The sequence below is a fragment of the Vicugna pacos genome, chromosome 11 (genome assembly GCF_048564905.1).
Source record: "Vicugna pacos chromosome 11, VicPac4, whole genome shotgun sequence".
In the NCBI taxonomy this organism is placed as follows: Eukaryota; Metazoa; Chordata; class Mammalia; order Artiodactyla; family Camelidae; genus Vicugna; species Vicugna pacos.
The window spans coordinates 72,767,375-72,784,347 of record NC_132997.1 but is presented as its reverse complement, the minus strand read 5'-3'; the positions used below and the strand labels follow the sequence as shown (position 1 = coordinate 72,784,347).

The following is a 16,973-nucleotide window of genomic DNA, read 5'->3' as shown; positions in this document are numbered from 1 at the left end:
CCAGCCCTCAGATAGTTAGCTATTTCCAGAAGAAAATTTTATGAACTCAGTTTTCTTGCATCTTCCCATACTTAGAAAAGCACTAAAACCATAAACCAAGATATCTGTTCCTTGCAGATAGCAGTAACCTACCAAGATGTGTCCTTGATTGCACGTACCCGTCTTCACCAAAATCACATGTATACAGGCCTCTCCACTTACCTCTTTGGAACAGTCCTCAGTGCTTTCTGAAAGACTGTCTCCTGGATTAAAATCCTCAGGTTGGCTCAAATAAAATGTTCCATTTCTTTGTTAGATTGACTATTGATTAATTTTTCATCAACATTAAAATTTCAAGTTACCAGTACGGTTTGGAGAAACTATTTTTAATTAGCTATACCATAAACATAATTATTCTTAAAGAGTTAACCTAAAAATGCTCAGCTCATCCCATTTACTTTTTATTTACCTGTTCCCAACTTATGTTTAGATTAGCAATGAAAATGTTGTGAGACAAAGTCAGCCATCACCCCGAGCTGTTTTTCTTGCTGACAAACGTAACAGAGATAACATGAACTGATTTGACCATCAAACCCAGGTAGCATAAAATTTCTATTTTTTAATGTTGATAAGTCCGAAGACATGTCTATTTAAATCAATAACATTAAATTTGCTTTTATTTACTAGAGATTTATCTTAGGTCACGTGAACTTGAAAAACAATTGGGTTAGTTTTTATTACATTTAGAAATATTTAATTCATAAGCACTTTTTTTTTTTTTTGGCGCTGCAAAAAGCTTGTTGCCATTGTTTCCATTTGGTCCAAGGCTTGGGAGAGGGCTCCAGGGAGGTTAAAAAGCTGCCTGGTGACTGCAGAGAGAGGCTTCAGGCAGAAGCCCCAACACCAGAGGGGCTCCACAAAGGTTGCTGGGTCCTGGAGGTTCCTAGTCGTCTCGAGTGTGAGCCTTTTGAAAAGATACTCACCCAGCCCAGCCTGGGGACCAGCCGGCCTACGGGGTCAGTCAGGTGGTCGCCTTCTTCTTGATGAGTTTCATCTCCACCTCCAGGAAGCGCCTCTCCCGGAAGTCACAGAGATGGGGGTCTGTGTGGGCAGAAGCCAGGGCATGCAGATCCAAAAGGGCCTGGTTCAGGTTCTTCTCCGTGACAATGGCAGCTTCCACAGCGTCCTGGGTTTTACCTCACTCATCTTCTGCACGTCCTGTGAGAGGCTGCGGCGCTGGCTTTGCATTTTCAAGAGACGCTCGGTGCCCTCACGCTTCTCCTCAGCCAATTCACGGAAAAATGCCCTCCAGAGCCACATCGTCGCGGTCGAAACAGAAGCCCAGAGAGAGGTAGGTGTAGGAGGCCCACAGATGCATGTTGACCAGGCGGCTGACGGCAGCCTCCACCTTAGTGGAATAATTGTGATGAGTCTGGGAGTTCATGGTTTATCGGTAATAAGGAGCTAAGCTCACAAAATGGTGTTGGCTGGTCCCGGAGGCTGAGGATAGCAGTGTGGCTGGTTCTGAAGGTTGCGACTGGAAAAAAGGTTGAAGGCTGGTCAGAGGCTGGAGCAAGGAGCGTCCCTGGGTTCCCTGGGTCTGTTCTGTCCAAACACTGTTGAAACAAGAGACAGATCCGTGGGACCACTGAGCACATTGCATAAGTGAAGTTTTCTTCAGTCAGATTTTGGGTGAGGGAGTCTCTCCGCAGTTTGTACTTGTACATATTTTTAAAATTTTTATTTATAATGGAGGTGTTGCCGAAAGATCGGCCCCCGTCCCTGATGAGACGAATAACACAGAGGGAGGGTCTTAGAGTTTAGAAGAAGAGGCAGCTTTACTGCTTTGCCAGGCAAAGAGGACTCACAGCAGGCTAGTGCCTTCAAAACTGTAAAACCACCGTAGGGTCTGGGCTTAGTGATTATATAGTGAACAAATTGGGCATAAAAGGTGATGTTAATCAACGAGAGTCTCTGGTGAAGCTTCTTCCTAAATCAGTGAGTCTGTCCAGCATCCTGGGACCGTCCAGTGGTTGGAGGGTCATAGCCCGCGACCTTCTTTATCTGATCAGACTCATCAGGTGCCAGGAGGGACTTTGGAGGGTCTGGTCGTTCTCCTGAGAGCAATGTCCCGTGGCTCCCTTCCTAGGGGAAAGACTCAGAATCCAAACGTGATTGTAAGGTAAAACAAACGGGGAAATCAATAACTTTAGCTTTAACAATGGGCCTGGGGCTGGGAGCAGTGTCTCTCGTCAGTCAGGTTTGCTGATCATTCTAAAAGCAAGCAGTAAGCATAAAACCAAGAATTAGTTAGCCTGAGCATGGCCATTTTATTATTTCTCCTTCCGAGGTGCTGGGGAATTGAACCCAAGACCTCGTGCATGCTAAGTGAGCACTCTACCACTGAGCTGCAATAAATATTGAACAGGGTAAGTGTGCTGAGAGAGGAATATTTAAGATTCTATTGGGTCATACCTTAGACATTAAGAAATAATTGAGTCAATCGTAGTAAATGTTGTGCTCTGCTGTCCAGGTTTCTCACTAGGACTGAAGGAATTATTCCTTCAGCTCTGGGGAACACTGTTCAGACAGCACTCGGCTGTCAAACTTTTTCAGGAATTACCTGCACTGCCCGGTCACCTTGCAGGAGCTCATGGCCCCTTCTCAGTGCCGTCCGTAGTCAATGACTGGCCCAATTCTCAATAGCCATGCCATTTTTAGAGCTCCTCTTGGAGTCAGCTGAGATCTTTTTTGGAAATGTCTCTCTTTATTCAGTTGTAGCCCCTCCCTCTTTTTCCACAGCAGTTTGTACTTTTAAAAGCCTCCCCACCCCTCTCTTGTTGGTCTCAGGTTCTATCTGATGGAGTTAACTAGGCTCAGTGTCAGGTCGTTGTGGGCTCTTTACATTTCTGATTTGTAGAGATTTGCCAGACCAAAACAGTTGCTTTTAATTTCCCCAAAGAAGTGGGCTGCTGCCAAAATGATATCGAAAGATTGATCTGCCCAGCTACATTTTCTTTAATTTGCTTGCTATATCAGCAGGAAGATTTCAGACTAAAACGGAAATCAAAGGATGTCTATGTGCTAGAAGTTCAGGGTTCAGTGTACCATGCCTTCAAATGCACAAGGCATTTAACAAAGGCCCTCTTTCTGAACACACAAGTCAAACCTAGATGAAGTTACCTGGGAGTCAGAGGCTCCATTGTTGCTTCTATTAGCCCCTGAATGTTGGCCCCCATTTTATACTCCACACTCCATGGGCTCAGATAACCCTACTGATTCCCTTTAGTGTATTCAATTAACATTGTCTGAAGGGCAGATTTATAAGCCCTGTTGTATAATACCAGGCAGGGGAAGCATTCCCCAGTGAGACATCATGTCTGTCCTCACAATATAATCAGGCAAAAGAGATAAGACCATCTTACATAAAGCCTGTTGAGATACACCAATTTTCTTAGAAACTGTTGTGTGACACTACGCGGCAGCCAGTCTGTGGCATGGTGATGTGCAGGTTGGTAAAACAATTTACCAGAGATAAAATATGAAAATAGGATGGAGTTTATGAGGGGGGCACTGCTATAGACAACGGCAGGCCACATAGACGGAGAGGTGCCTGTGTGAGCACTGAGGAACAGTTGTTGGGGTGTTTTATAAGGTTGGGTCCCAAGGTGCCTGATTGGCTTGTGCACAAGTCTCTGACTGGTTGTAGGTGAGGTAAGAGGTTTAGGGTCTGTGAAGGGCAGTGGGGTCTATGACCCCTGATGATCTGGGCTGAAACAAGCCAGGCTGAGCTATTGTGAGATTAGGGATTACTTAGGGCCATTAGTTTGTTAGGGCAAACACACCCAGTAAAGGATGTACTTTATCTGCTGAGGGCTCACAGGTGGATGTCTGAGAGCCCAGGAATGGGGGTGGTTGGACTTTGAAGGACGTCAGTTGGCCCACCATACACTTCATCTCAGTTCCATCAACTCTTCTACCTTTGACCTTAGCCTCCATTTGGACCTCATCAACAAGTCTCAGTCTTACAAGGATTCCCAGAAATGTTTCCTGTTTATCCGCCCACCATTGAACCCATTCCTGTATGAAAGGCTCTGGGGGTCCCAGTGAGAGGTCAGACCAAGGCACTAAGGCTCTTTTGTCAATCTTGACCTTAACTAATCGGCCCAATTGTTGCCCCAGGCATTTGTTATCAGATTTCTCAATGTAAATCTTTTTCCCTTCTAGCTTCTAAAGTTTCTCCTGTAAATTTAAACTTTAAATTTCTGAGGTAAATAGAGCGGGCTTGCTTGGGGTCCTTTAATGTTGAGGGGACCAACAAGGGGCCCTCTTGGCTCATCCAGCCTTCGGCAGTGCTGTAGCAAAGCCTTTGTCTTAATCCCATCAATGTCCGCTTTATTTATCTCATTTCTTAACCATCTCAAGATTGCCATCCCAATGGGGCAAGTCTCATGACTTTCCCCTTAATAACACTTTCTAGTCCCTTGTTAATTAACCTAATTTTTTATTAGCATCTGTAAGACCCTTTGAGGAGAAGCTGAGACCACAAATTCAAATAGGCTTCCTGAACAGGGTTTGTTTGATTGTTTGTTTGTTTTAACTAAGGGAGTTCTTAAAGTCAGCCATTATATTTCTCTGTATCCACCTTTTAATGTGATCTTTCCATAGGTACCAATAAAATAGCTGTTTATAATGAGAGCTCTCTAAAAATTTACCAGGTTTGAAGAGTTTTCCAATTTAAAGGATCCATCATCTAAGCATCGACAAGTAGGATCTTAACAGCGACCCAAACCAGTAAGACAGGATCCTCCAGGGGAAACATTTGGCTTTCATTCCATTCCCTCACTGTTACTGAAAAGTGTGTCCAGTTAGCAAAGCTTGCCTTACTTTTCAGGTAAATTAAAACCAAGAGCGTGGCAGTATTCTTCAGTGAAGTTCCTGAATGCTCAGCTCTAATTACCTAATATTCTTTTTTTTTTTTTTTTAATGAGGCTTGAACTCAGGACCTCAAGCAGGCTAAGCATGAGCTATACCTCCCCACTCCCCGACCCAATATTCTTAAAAGGATTCTTTAATCAATCCCTTGTCAAAGGTGGGGAAGGTATAGCTCAAGTGGTAGAGTGCACACTTAGCATGCACAAGGCTCTGGGTTCAATCCCCAGTACCTCCTCCAAGAAAAAATTAGACCTAATTACCCCCACCTCCTCACCCCACAAACAAAACAAAACATCCTTGTCCAATAAGAGATTTAACAGTATTTGGGGACTACAATATTTTCCATTTCTTCTTCCTTTGATTTCTCTTTCTCACCCCAGTGTAACAAATTGCTACAGGTTTTTTACCAAAGTACTGTAGCAGTGTTTTGGAAATGAATTGTCTTGCATTACCGAAAGTGTTCAGTCACATTATAGCGGGTCTCATTTGCACTTAACTAGGAGAGTTATCACCAGATCACGTCTTCTTCAGTGATGTTGAGCTCAGCATAGTCGATCTATCCGTCATTGTTCTTGTCATCGTCTCTCAAAACACCACCTATTAAGCTGATCAGTTCATCTTTGCTCATTGGTGGCGCCTGTTCTTTCCCTCCCTCCTCCTGGACATGAATGATATCTGTGGAGAGTTTTGGGCCGTCAAGCAAATTCTTGCTGTCATAAATCATGCATTTTGAAATAATGGAGCTGCAGTGCTTGTGAGGATGTCTCCACCTCTGGTTTGTTGACAACACCTCCTAGATGCTCCATTTTATGCCCTTGGTTGTGCTCTGTGTTTTTATCCAGGCCCTTGCTACCAGGATGGGAGAAGCTGGTCCCCTGGCTCCCTCGCCCTGGCACCTGCTGCAGAGATGGCCCAGAGCAGGCTGCACGGGAAGGGGGTTCTGAGCAGCCGCAGAGGTGCTCACAGGTACCTCTTTAAACCTCCTTCAGCACGGAGAAAAGAACTTATGGTGAATTTTAAGTGCTGGTTTCATTCTCAGCTGAAAGCCATTGTCAAAGACTCTCCAAGGCTTGAAAATAGAGAGTGAGGTGAAGCACTGCCATGCTGAGGGCCACTGGGACCACATGCCCAAGCTGGTCTGGCAGATGCAGACCCTAGGCTTGCTATATGGAGGCTGCGATGAGCCGGCCTGTGATGCATTCGATGAGCCAAATGCAGTGTTCACCTCTCTGGACACTGGCAAGTGAGCTGAATGCTTTTAACAGTTACAGGGCAGTGTTTTCTTACAGAATAATTGTGTTAGCTACCAGTGAATATTTTATGCGGAAATTTTTGGAATGACACCATCTCATCCCTATAGAGCATAAAGCAAGCATATGCACAGGATACATTTAGCACTTAATAAAATTGTACTTGTATGACCAGACATACGTTTGTTTGTTTCACAGGGTCCATGCCTGTGGTGATTTGGTGTCTTGAGACTAATTATAGTGCCTTTTAATGGATTTCGTTGTCTAGGTACCTGTTAGGGCAAATCTTATCAAGTGTGGTTTCTCTTTAAATGAAAATTAAGAACATAAATTTTTTTAATTACTCACTAATAAATACCAGGATATAAATGTGTATATTTAACAATCATTGCTTTCCCTTTGTTCGTGGTCAGTAGTTTAGTTCTGGTCTCAGGACTGCTTATCTTAAATTCATGTTGGATAATGGGTTAAAATCTTAGTGGTAATGTTTTAACCCCCAGTGCCAGCTCTCATGACCCATATGGTGGTTGCCCAGGTAAGAACCTAGACTTGACTCACACAATAGCTCTGTTGTCTTGCATACCAGATTGTCCCTTTACTTTTTTGGGCTCATTCTTCAATCTAAACAAATGAAGAGCTGGTGAAAAATTCAGTTTTTAGCCTCACTATCTTAATAGTCCTACTTCATAGGCGTACCTCTCCAAAAAACCTTTCTTTTCTAAAAATTGAAGTCTAGTTGATGTACAGTATTATATGTTACCAGGGTACAGTATAGTGATTCACAATTTTTAAAGATCCTACTCCATTTATAGTTATCATAAAATATTGGCTATATTCCCTGTGTCGTACAATACATTTTTGTAGCTTATTTGATACTTAATGGTTTGTACCTCTTAATGCCCTACACCTATGTTGCCCTTCCCCCTTTCCTCTCCCCACCAGTAACCACCAGTTTGTTTTCTATATCCCCAGAACCCCTTCCTTATTCCTTATAAGTTCATTTGTAAAAAATAGGAATTGAGCTAAGTTATGGTGAAATTTTAAAATGTATAAAAATTTCACTGCATTCTGGTAATGGCAGTATCCTAAAAGTCCACAAGATGGCAAGCGTTCCCCTGTTAAAGTAGAGCTGAATGGCCACGCCTTCCTGGAAAGCAGATTTGCTTTTTGCTTCATAGAAACAAGAAAATAAGACCTTTTTCTCACCCCTCCTCTTTTTTTAATCAATGCCTGTGGTTCGAAAAACAAACAAATGCAACATCTTATTTTACTTTGTTTTGATACAAAAAGTGGAAGTAAAATAAATGTACGTTTAGTGATTTCTACTCCTTTTTTCTTCTAGAGCAATACTGACTTTTACTTTCTTACCTGTAACCTTGCAGATTTCTGCTTTCATCTTTCTTCTCTTTCTGTCTTTACTCTTCTCCTCTCTAGACCTACACTCAGTTATTTCAGCTCCTCAGCATATAAAAGGGTTTCACAATTCCTGTTCTTTCTTATGTCAATATTTAATTACCTCTAGGATTTGCAAACAGCCATGAATCTGTGGTGATTAGCTATAATTACTTTGTATAAGGATGTAAAAGAGTAACCCCTTTTTATATATATGTGTGTGTGTGTGTATGTACATATACATATATATATATGTGTGTGTGTATATATATATATATTTTTTGGCCTTGCAGATAGCTTTTAGTTACATACAGAATCATGTAAATAAAGGCAGGACGTGTGAATGGGTATTTGGAAGATTATTATTAAAAGAGCTAGGATGGACTAGTTAATTGAAGTTTAAGGGAAAGGTGGTATGTTCGATTTTATACATGTTGACTTTTTGGTGACATGAGGCTCTTTTAGTGGGTATTTCTTTAGAGCTTTAAAAAGTTAATGACTTTTATCTACAAGATGGAGTTATAGTACATTCTTTATCAATTAAGAAATATTTTCCACTATTTATTCCACCCTTTGATCTTGCTTTTTTTCATGAGCTATGCTACCTGCAGTGTGACTTGTTCCTATATTTTCCACAGCCATTTTGATTATTAAGATCTAAGTTTTGTTAACTTGACAAAGAAATTACTAATGGAAAGCATCAGGATTCTGAGCTTGCGATGGGTCCCAGAGAGGCCAAGTTACTTTCTTTTGAAGCAACCTTTCATGTTTTTACCTCTTCCAAGTCTAAAATTTATGTAAATCAATCTGTGACAAAATCCTGCTCAGAGCTCAGACTCATTCATCTGGGAAGGACCCTGGGGATTACTTAGTTCTAGCTTTTTCTTTTATGGATAAGGAATTAACTTTTGAAAAGATGAAGCCAACATTTTGAAGGTTTTTTTTTTTAAAACAAGAGAAGGAAATAAGGTTATAACTCAAGACCACCGGTCTCCTGTCCAAGGGTTTTTCCACTCTGCTGTAAGGCTCTATAAGGTATTCTGGGACTTTCATCAGACTGCCCAGACCAGTCAGTAGTGGCCTAAGTTCCTTGCTGAAATGCTTCTGTTTCCAATCCTCAAACTACTTAGCTGATCTGATCCTGGGAAGCAGGAAGCACCATCTTGGAACAGAGGACACGAGCGTTTTGAGGATGGAGAAACTTTGGGAAAAGTGATACTGCTAGGAATACAGTGACCAGGGCTGGGTTTGGATGCTCCAGTAGGGACCTTGGCAGCCCCTACGTAGCTGGGTTGGGAAATGATGAAATGATTGGATGTGTTTGGATTAGAGGCACATGTCACAATTTTACCCTGTGCTGACCTGATATGCTTTGTACTCTGCGTAGTTGGTAATTAACTGAGTGATCTTAGGGAAATCACTTCCTACTGTGGTCCATGGTTACTTCATCTAGAGTTGGATTGCATGATATCTTAGGAAGTTTCTCGTTTCTAAAATATTGATTGTATTTCCAGAGTCATCTTGTAGAAATAGAAAGAGCACTGACTAGCTATGTGCTCTGTGGAGGGTTGCCCACATTTCCTTAATTTCTCTTCTCATCTGCAAACTGTGTGTCATAGTAATTCCTGACACCTGATATCTTAGGATTGTGTGAACAATTGATTTAAAAAATGAAACAATTGATGTAAATTAATTATAAACAGCAAAATGATATATGAGTGTAAGGAACGGTTCTGTCTTTAATTATAGGCAGTTTTTTTCTCTCAGTTTCTTTCTGAGATCCAGTATAGAGAATTGTATGCACAGTAAAAGTCTTACCTATAGGGTGGAGACCATGTCAGTATTCACCTTTATGGTCCCCAAACCTCATGCAGAGCTTGGCATAAGTATAAATGTGCTCAATGTTTATTTTTTAAAAATTAGATGGATGAGGCTTCTTATAAGCTTGCCATACTTTCCCCTCTCTCATTCCCTATATCCAGGGAAACCATAACAATTTATTTAACAATACAGCTAGTTTAAATAGATTTGTTTAGGAAAAACTAAACAAATACCAAAAATTCATGGACACTAACAATTGTTAGAACTTCTATGACTCTTTCCAGTCAAGATGGAACAGGAAAATATGAACTGAGTTATGAAGTTCATTTTGTTCTTTCTGGAGGCATTTAGGTGATTGGGCAACTGCTATTTGACAAGTACTTTAAGCAGTTACTGTGTGAACACAACTACACTAAGCATCATGGGGGATTTTCAGTTTTGTAATGTTAAAGAACCGTAAGAAGACATTGTCCCTGTTTTGTACGTGGTGGAGTTGTAACTGAAGAAAGACAGAATATACATATTCTTACATCTTAGATGAAAAAATTATAATTTCTTTTTTTCCTATTTTTTAAATTGAAACATAGTTGATTTACATAGTTGATGTTGTGTTAGTTTCTGGTGTACAGCAAAGTGATTCAGTTATACATATGTATATAGAGTAGTTTGTACCTGCTAAAACTCAACTCTTAATTTATTCTTCCCCCAACCCCTTTCCCCTTTGGTAACCATAGTTTGTTTTCTATGTGAGTCTGTTTCTGTTTTGTAAATAAGTTAATTTGTATCATATTTTAGATTCCACATTTAAGACATATCATATGATGTTTGTCTATCTGTTTCTAACATGCTTCACTTAGTATGATAATCTCTAGGTCCATCTGTGTTTCTGCAAATAGCATTATTTCATTCTTCTTATGGCTAAGTGATACTCCATTGTTGAGTAATACTCCATTGTATCTTTTTTTTATTGATTTATAATCATTTTACAATGTTGTGTCAAATTCCAGTGTAGAGCACAAGTTTTCAATTATACATGAACATATATATATTCATTGTCACATCTTTTTCTCTGTGAGCTACCATAAGATCTTGTGTAAATTTCCCTGTGCTATACAGTATAATCTTGTTCATCTATTCTGAATTTTGAAATCCCGTCTATCCCTTCCCACCCTCCACCCCCTTGGCAACCACAAGTTTGTATTCTATGTCTATGAGTCTGTTTCTGTTTTGTATTTATGCTTTGTTTGTTTTTGTTTTTGTTTTTTAGATTCCACATATGAGCGATCTCATATGGTATTTTTCTTTCTCTTTCTGGCTTACTTCACTTAGAATGATATTCTCCAGGAGCATCCATGTTGCTGCAAATGGCGTTATGTTGTTGGTTTTTATGGCTGAGTAGTATTCCATTGTATAAACATACCACATCTCTTCTTTATCCAGTCATCCATTGTTGGACATTTAGGCTGTCTCCATGTCTTGGCTATTGTAAATAGTGCTGCTATGAACATTGGGGTGCAGGTGTCACCCTGAAGTAGGGTTCCTGTATCTGGATGTAGGTTCCTTCTGGAGCGGGATTCCTGGGTCATACAGTAAGTCTATTCCTAGTCTTTTGAGGAATCTCCATACTGTTTTCCACAGTGGCTGCACCAACCTGCATCCCCATCAGCAGTGAAGGAGGGTTCCCTTTTCTCCACAGCCTCTCCAGCATTTGTCATTTGTGGCCTTTTGAATGATGGCCATTCTGACTGGTGTGAGGTGATACCTCATTGTAGTTTTGATTTTCATTTCTCTAATAATTAGTGATATTGAGCATCTTTTCATGTGCTTCTTAGCCATCTGTATATTGAAAGAAGCATAATTTCTTAGAAGCAGCTCAGACAAAATATCATGTTCTAAAGTGAAACTATACTTGATGATTGATCATAGTGCAATCTTAAAAGAAGTGATAGCATAAATTGGCCACAGAGGACACGAAGGGAACTTCAGATTAGGTGAAGATATGCTGAACTCTGGACAAGTGGATTGGCAGAGACTGGGTAGATTGAGTAGAGGGCTTTAAATGGTTTAGTAAAGTTGTCTTTGGACTGATATGAAGTTGGAGTCTGGAGTCTGGTATTTATGAAGCAGTCCGAATATGGCATTGGAAAATTTTGATTTAATTAGATAGAAATTTGAGCAAAAACAAGGTATGACAAGTAGAATGTGATTGCAGGTGATATTTGAGCAAAATTATGCAGGAATTCTTTAAAGTGGTTTGGAATGTAGCAAGTATGGGGTTCAAAGGACTGCTGGGCATCTCCATTTTCTTTCTAAGCCTAGCATTTTGAGAGTCTGGATAATAAATCATTACAGCCATGGAAATTCAGAGAAGTTTGGTGATGGAGGAGTGAAAATTACATGACAAATGTCTCCTTTTTGGCATGCTAACAGATCTAGGAAGATAATCATTTGGGTGGGTCCAAAGAGGCGAAAGGAGAAGAAATACGTTTTAAAAAAAAAGGAATAAATCATATTTAACTGGGGAGGTGGATACCTGAGTGGTCTTTGGATTGGTGAGGAGGATTTCCTAGTCGACCCTAAGTAAGGAGAGCAGTTTAGTGGGAAATAGACAATGGTGGGGGAAATTTCAGTAATGAGAGAAGATCTTCTATTTGAGAAGTTAAACAGAGTTGGGAAAGATCTGGATGATAGATTTGAACAGTGGTTGGGTCAAGTGAAAAAAACTGTGTAGGAAGGGAATAGAGATACTTATAAAGACATAAGTGTGGGTGCAAAGCTTCGACAAAAATGGGAGAGGCAAGATTCAAGAACACGTGGAAAAGAGCTCATTCTAGAGGCAGAACAACATTTCTTCCTCTAAAGTTTCAATTACTTTAACTGACTACTATCTGTTATACTGAGAGAAAATGATAAAATTGGTTAGTAGGCAAGACCTAGTATCCCAAATGGTAGAGTCTAGGAGGCCAGAAAGAGTTACATTCAAAGGATTTTCTATGGAATTTGATCTGAAGCACCAGTTTCACGTGGTCTGGATGAGATGCCGTGATTTTGGTCAATTGTGGTTGAGGGAACTGTAGGAAGAAAAAATTTTTTTCCAATGTCTGCTTTCTCCACCCCTAAGGAATGATTTTTAAACTTTGGGAAGTCCTAGTTCATTCTGGGAATCTTCCCCCAAAATGTAGCTGCCTTTCCAGAAAAGTTTCCTCGTTTGCAGCTCTTGCTCTTCTGTACACATTTTGAGGAGGTGTCACAGACACGGTAAAGCCTCTTCATTATCCCAGGGCATCTGAATGACTGGTGGCTCTCTCCCTAATACTATAGTTAAATATAACTTCGTTGTTCTGGGCAACATTATTTTATTTTGATTCTAGCTTCATTTTGATAGGGTAGGTGTAAGAAACCACCGATTCTCCCAATATATTTGAAACGCTGGGTGTCTTCATCAGGATCTTGGACTATTGTTTCTCTGTATTGGGCCATATGTTGGGGAATTATTTTGTCAAATAATTACATCTAATCACTCCTAGGGAAAGCACAATCAATGCTAAAAAAAAAAAAGAAAAAGAAAACTTAAGGGCAGGGCCCTGGCTCTTGTGTGCTCCTCCACAGCTGTGCATTCTCCCCGGAACAAGTCCTAACAGGACTCAGGCTAGGGGTGTGCAGGTGCTCAGCTGGAGGGGCTAGCTCCAAATGTGTCCCCCAAGCAGGGGGTCTCAGCTGGGAGAATCTAGGCTTCCATCTGGCATTCACAAGCCACAGGAACATGAGCTGGCTTCTGATGGGGTCTTTAGACTCCAGCCGGGGTTGGGTAACAGGAAATGGGGAGGGACTCCAGTGGCTGGCATCAGTGAAATATGAGCACCTGGGGGGCAAAAGCTGGTGAAATCTGCAGGGGGTCCAAGGTGGTTGCGCGGAATGTTGGTTTAATCAGAGCCGAGTTTGTCTCCTAAGTAGGTCACTGTGAACTGCTGTGACTCCCACTGTGTGACTGTTATTAGTAGCCCCTGTGTTTCTTCCTTGTTCTTAGCCGTCTGTATACATCTTAGCTTTGCTAGTGTTGGTGGGCTAAAATCAAAGTAGGACATTTTCCCAGTGACCCAAAGGGTTGGAGAAGCTAGTTGGTCACTCCACTCTTCCTTTCCTGGTGAGGGGAACTCTTTCTAGCTGGGAAGTTCCCTTTTGGCACTGAACATAGCTGGCTTGGGGGATGGGATGATTTTTTTTTTTTAATTGAAGTATAGTCAGTTACAGTGTGCCAGTTTCTGGTGTACAGCATAATGTCCCAGTCATGCATATATTTGTTTTCATATTCTTTTCCTTTTTATTAATCTATATTTTTATTGAAGTATACTCAGTTTACAATGTTGTGTCAATTTCTGGTGTACAGCAAAACAGTTCAGTCATACATATACATACATATATTCATTGTCATATTCTTTTTCACCATAAGTTACTACAAGATATTGAATATAGTCCCCTGTGCTATACAATATAAACTTTTTGTTTATCTATTTTATATATATTAATCAGTATATGCAAATCTCGAACTCCCAATTTATCCCTTCCTCCCCCTTCCCCCTGTAATTGTAAGTTTGTTTTCTATGTCTGTGAGTCTGTTTCTGTTTTGTAAATAAGTTTGTCTGTCTTTTTTTTTTAGATTCCACATATGAGTGATATATGGTATTTTTCTTTCTCTTTCTGGCTTACTTCACTTACAATGATGAACTCTAGGTCCATCCATGTTGCTGCAAATGGCATTATTTTAATTTTTTATGGCTGAGTAGTATTCCATTGTATAAATATACCACAACTTCTTTATCCAGTCATCTGTCCATGGACATTTACATTGTTTCCATGTTTTGGCTATTGTAAATAGTGCTGCTATGAATTTTGGGGTTCAGGTATCTTTTTGAAGTAGAGTTCCCTCTGGATATTTGCCCAGGAGTGGGATTGCTGGATCATATGGTAAGTCTATTTTTAGTCTTTTAAGGAGTCTCCATACTGTCATATTCTTTTTCATTAAAGGCTATTACAAGATACTGAACATGGTTCCTTATGCTATACAGAAGAAATTTATTTTTTATCTGTTTTTATGTATAGAAGTTAACAGATGAGATGATTTTTAACATGCCTGTCCTCCACCTACTCACAAACTAGAATCTTAGCCAAGGTACCCATAAAGTAGATTCTGTACTCAATATTCCCACATACTCTTTGATGGTCACCAAGAGCAAGGGGCAAAAGAATATTTCTTAGATTAACAACCCAGTTTCTTTTTGAGCTCTGATTGAGGATTTCAGGTAAAAGATTGTTGCTCCCTAAACTTCGCCCCTGCTATCTAGGGTAAGACAGCTTATCACAAACTTTCATAACCTTTTAGTTTTCTCATGTTTGTGCATCAGAGTTAAAATTTAATAGCAAGTGTTTCCTACATTCACTATTATATAAATTTAAAATTTCTTCAGATTCAGGTGATTTTTAAAAAATCTTATATTTCAGGAAGCAAAGATTGGCAGCTCTGCCGTTAACCCACTCTATGACTATATGAAACTCTTTACTTCTCTGAGCCATTATCACATTGCTCTTAAAAAATGGAAATAAGGAATTTTATTAGATAATTTCAAAGATCTATTCCAGCTCAGTAACTTCTATGTATTCTTCCTTGTATGAAGGGTAAAATGGCCAGGCATACGGACCCCAAACAGTTAGCATAGAAAAAGCTAAGACACAAGTTTCTTAGGCACAGGGATTACTCTAAAGAGACTGTGAGAGAAAGAGTGAAAGAGAGAATGTAATTGTTATAAAATATGCTCCTCTCCCAGTACCAGAGATTGAGAGAAAGAGGAAGAGAGAATGAAACCATTTAAAAATCTGGTCTTCTTTCAGTACCAGAAATGTGCTGAGGTAGTGGATATTAGGTATGGGAATGGATAGCTAATAAATGCATTTTGTTGAAATCAAGTTCTTTAAATCTTTGAATCCTGGCTTCCTAAAGTGCTAAGTATTACTAAGGGACAAACTTTTCTGAACTCTCATTTTGATTTACTCATGGTGAAATTATTGACTCAAAATAACTATTTAATCTTAAATGGATTTTTATGCCAAAGTAAGATTGCAAGAAGACCTAAACAAGCAATTCTCTGGTGAAGACATACAGTGGCCAATAGGCACATGAAAAAATGCTCAATATTGCTAATTATCAGAGAATGCAAATGGAAACTACAATGAGATATCACTTCACATCTGTCAGAATGGCCATCATTCAAAAGTCTACAAAAGATAAATGCTGGAGAGGGTGCGCAGAAAAGGGAACCCTCCTACACTGCTGGTGGGAACGTAGTTTGGTTGGCCGTTATGGAAAACAGTATGGAGATTCCTCAAAAGACTAAAAATAGACTAAAAATATAATCCAGCCATCTGACTCCTGGGCATATATCCAGAGGGAACCTTAATTCAAAAATGTACATGCACCCCAATGTTCATAGCAGCCCTATTTACAACAGTCAAGACATAGAAGCAACCTAAATGTCCATTGACAGATGACTGGATAAAGAAAGCGTGGTATACTTATACAACAGAATTCTATTCACCATAAAAAAGGATAAAATAATGCCGTTTGCAGGAACATGGATGGACCTAGAGATTGTCATTCCCTCTTTTTTTTCAAGGGTGGGTAATTAGGCTTATTTATTTATTTTTTTAGTGGTAGTACTGGGGATTGAACCCAGGACCTCATGCATGCTAGGTATGCACTCTACCACTGAGTTATACCTTCCCCCACCCTCCCCAGAGATCATCATTCTAAATGAAGTAAGCCATAAAGAGAAAGAAAAATACCATATGATACCACTTATATGTGGAATCTAAAAAAAAAGACGAATGAACTTATTTACAAAACAGAAACAGACTCACAGACATAGAAAACAAACTTATGGTTACCAGGAGGAAGGGGTGGGAACGGATAAATTGGGGGCTCGAGATTCGCAGATACTACTATATATAAAATACATAAACAGCACGCTTATACTGTATAGCACAGGGAACTATATTCAGTATCTTGTAGTAACCTATAATGAAAAAGAATATGAAGAGAAATATATGTATGTATATGTATGACTGAACAGTTTTGCTGTACACCAGAAATTGACACAACATTGTAAACTGACCATACTTCAATTAAAAAAATAAGACTGTGAGAGAACATAATAATTACTCAGCAGATATTGTGGAATGTAGTTGAATTGAAATACTTTCCAATGCAGAGTTCACAAGTTATAAAACAAGAGTTGGAGTCTTCAGCTGAAACATTTTTGTTCAGAGCATCTTTTGAAGATCAACTGAGCTAAAAGGATGTAAAATATCTGGCACAGAAGAGCCACTGAAATATTTCTTCAGTCACTCTTGTGGTGTTAAGTTATATGCTAGTTGTATATTGATATAGCCATGCTATGAAAGTAGGCTACTTAAATATTTTTTTAAAAATTATTAGTGAAATTAATTAGATTAATTAATTGTTATCCAACATAAGTATCCAAATTTATCCAAAATAAGTGTCATTGATGTGCTTGCTATCAATGAAGGACATTCTATAACTAT

At 39.6% G+C, this 16,973-nt stretch overlaps 1 pseudogene; it reads right to left on the bottom strand.

The window, feature by feature from the left end:
* Positions 1-1,974: 1,974 nt before the first annotated feature.
* On the bottom strand, positions 1,975-5,720 carry LOC102535822 (multiple coagulation factor deficiency protein 2 homolog pseudogene; annotated as a pseudogene).
* Positions 5,721-16,973: the final 11,253 nt, after the last annotated feature.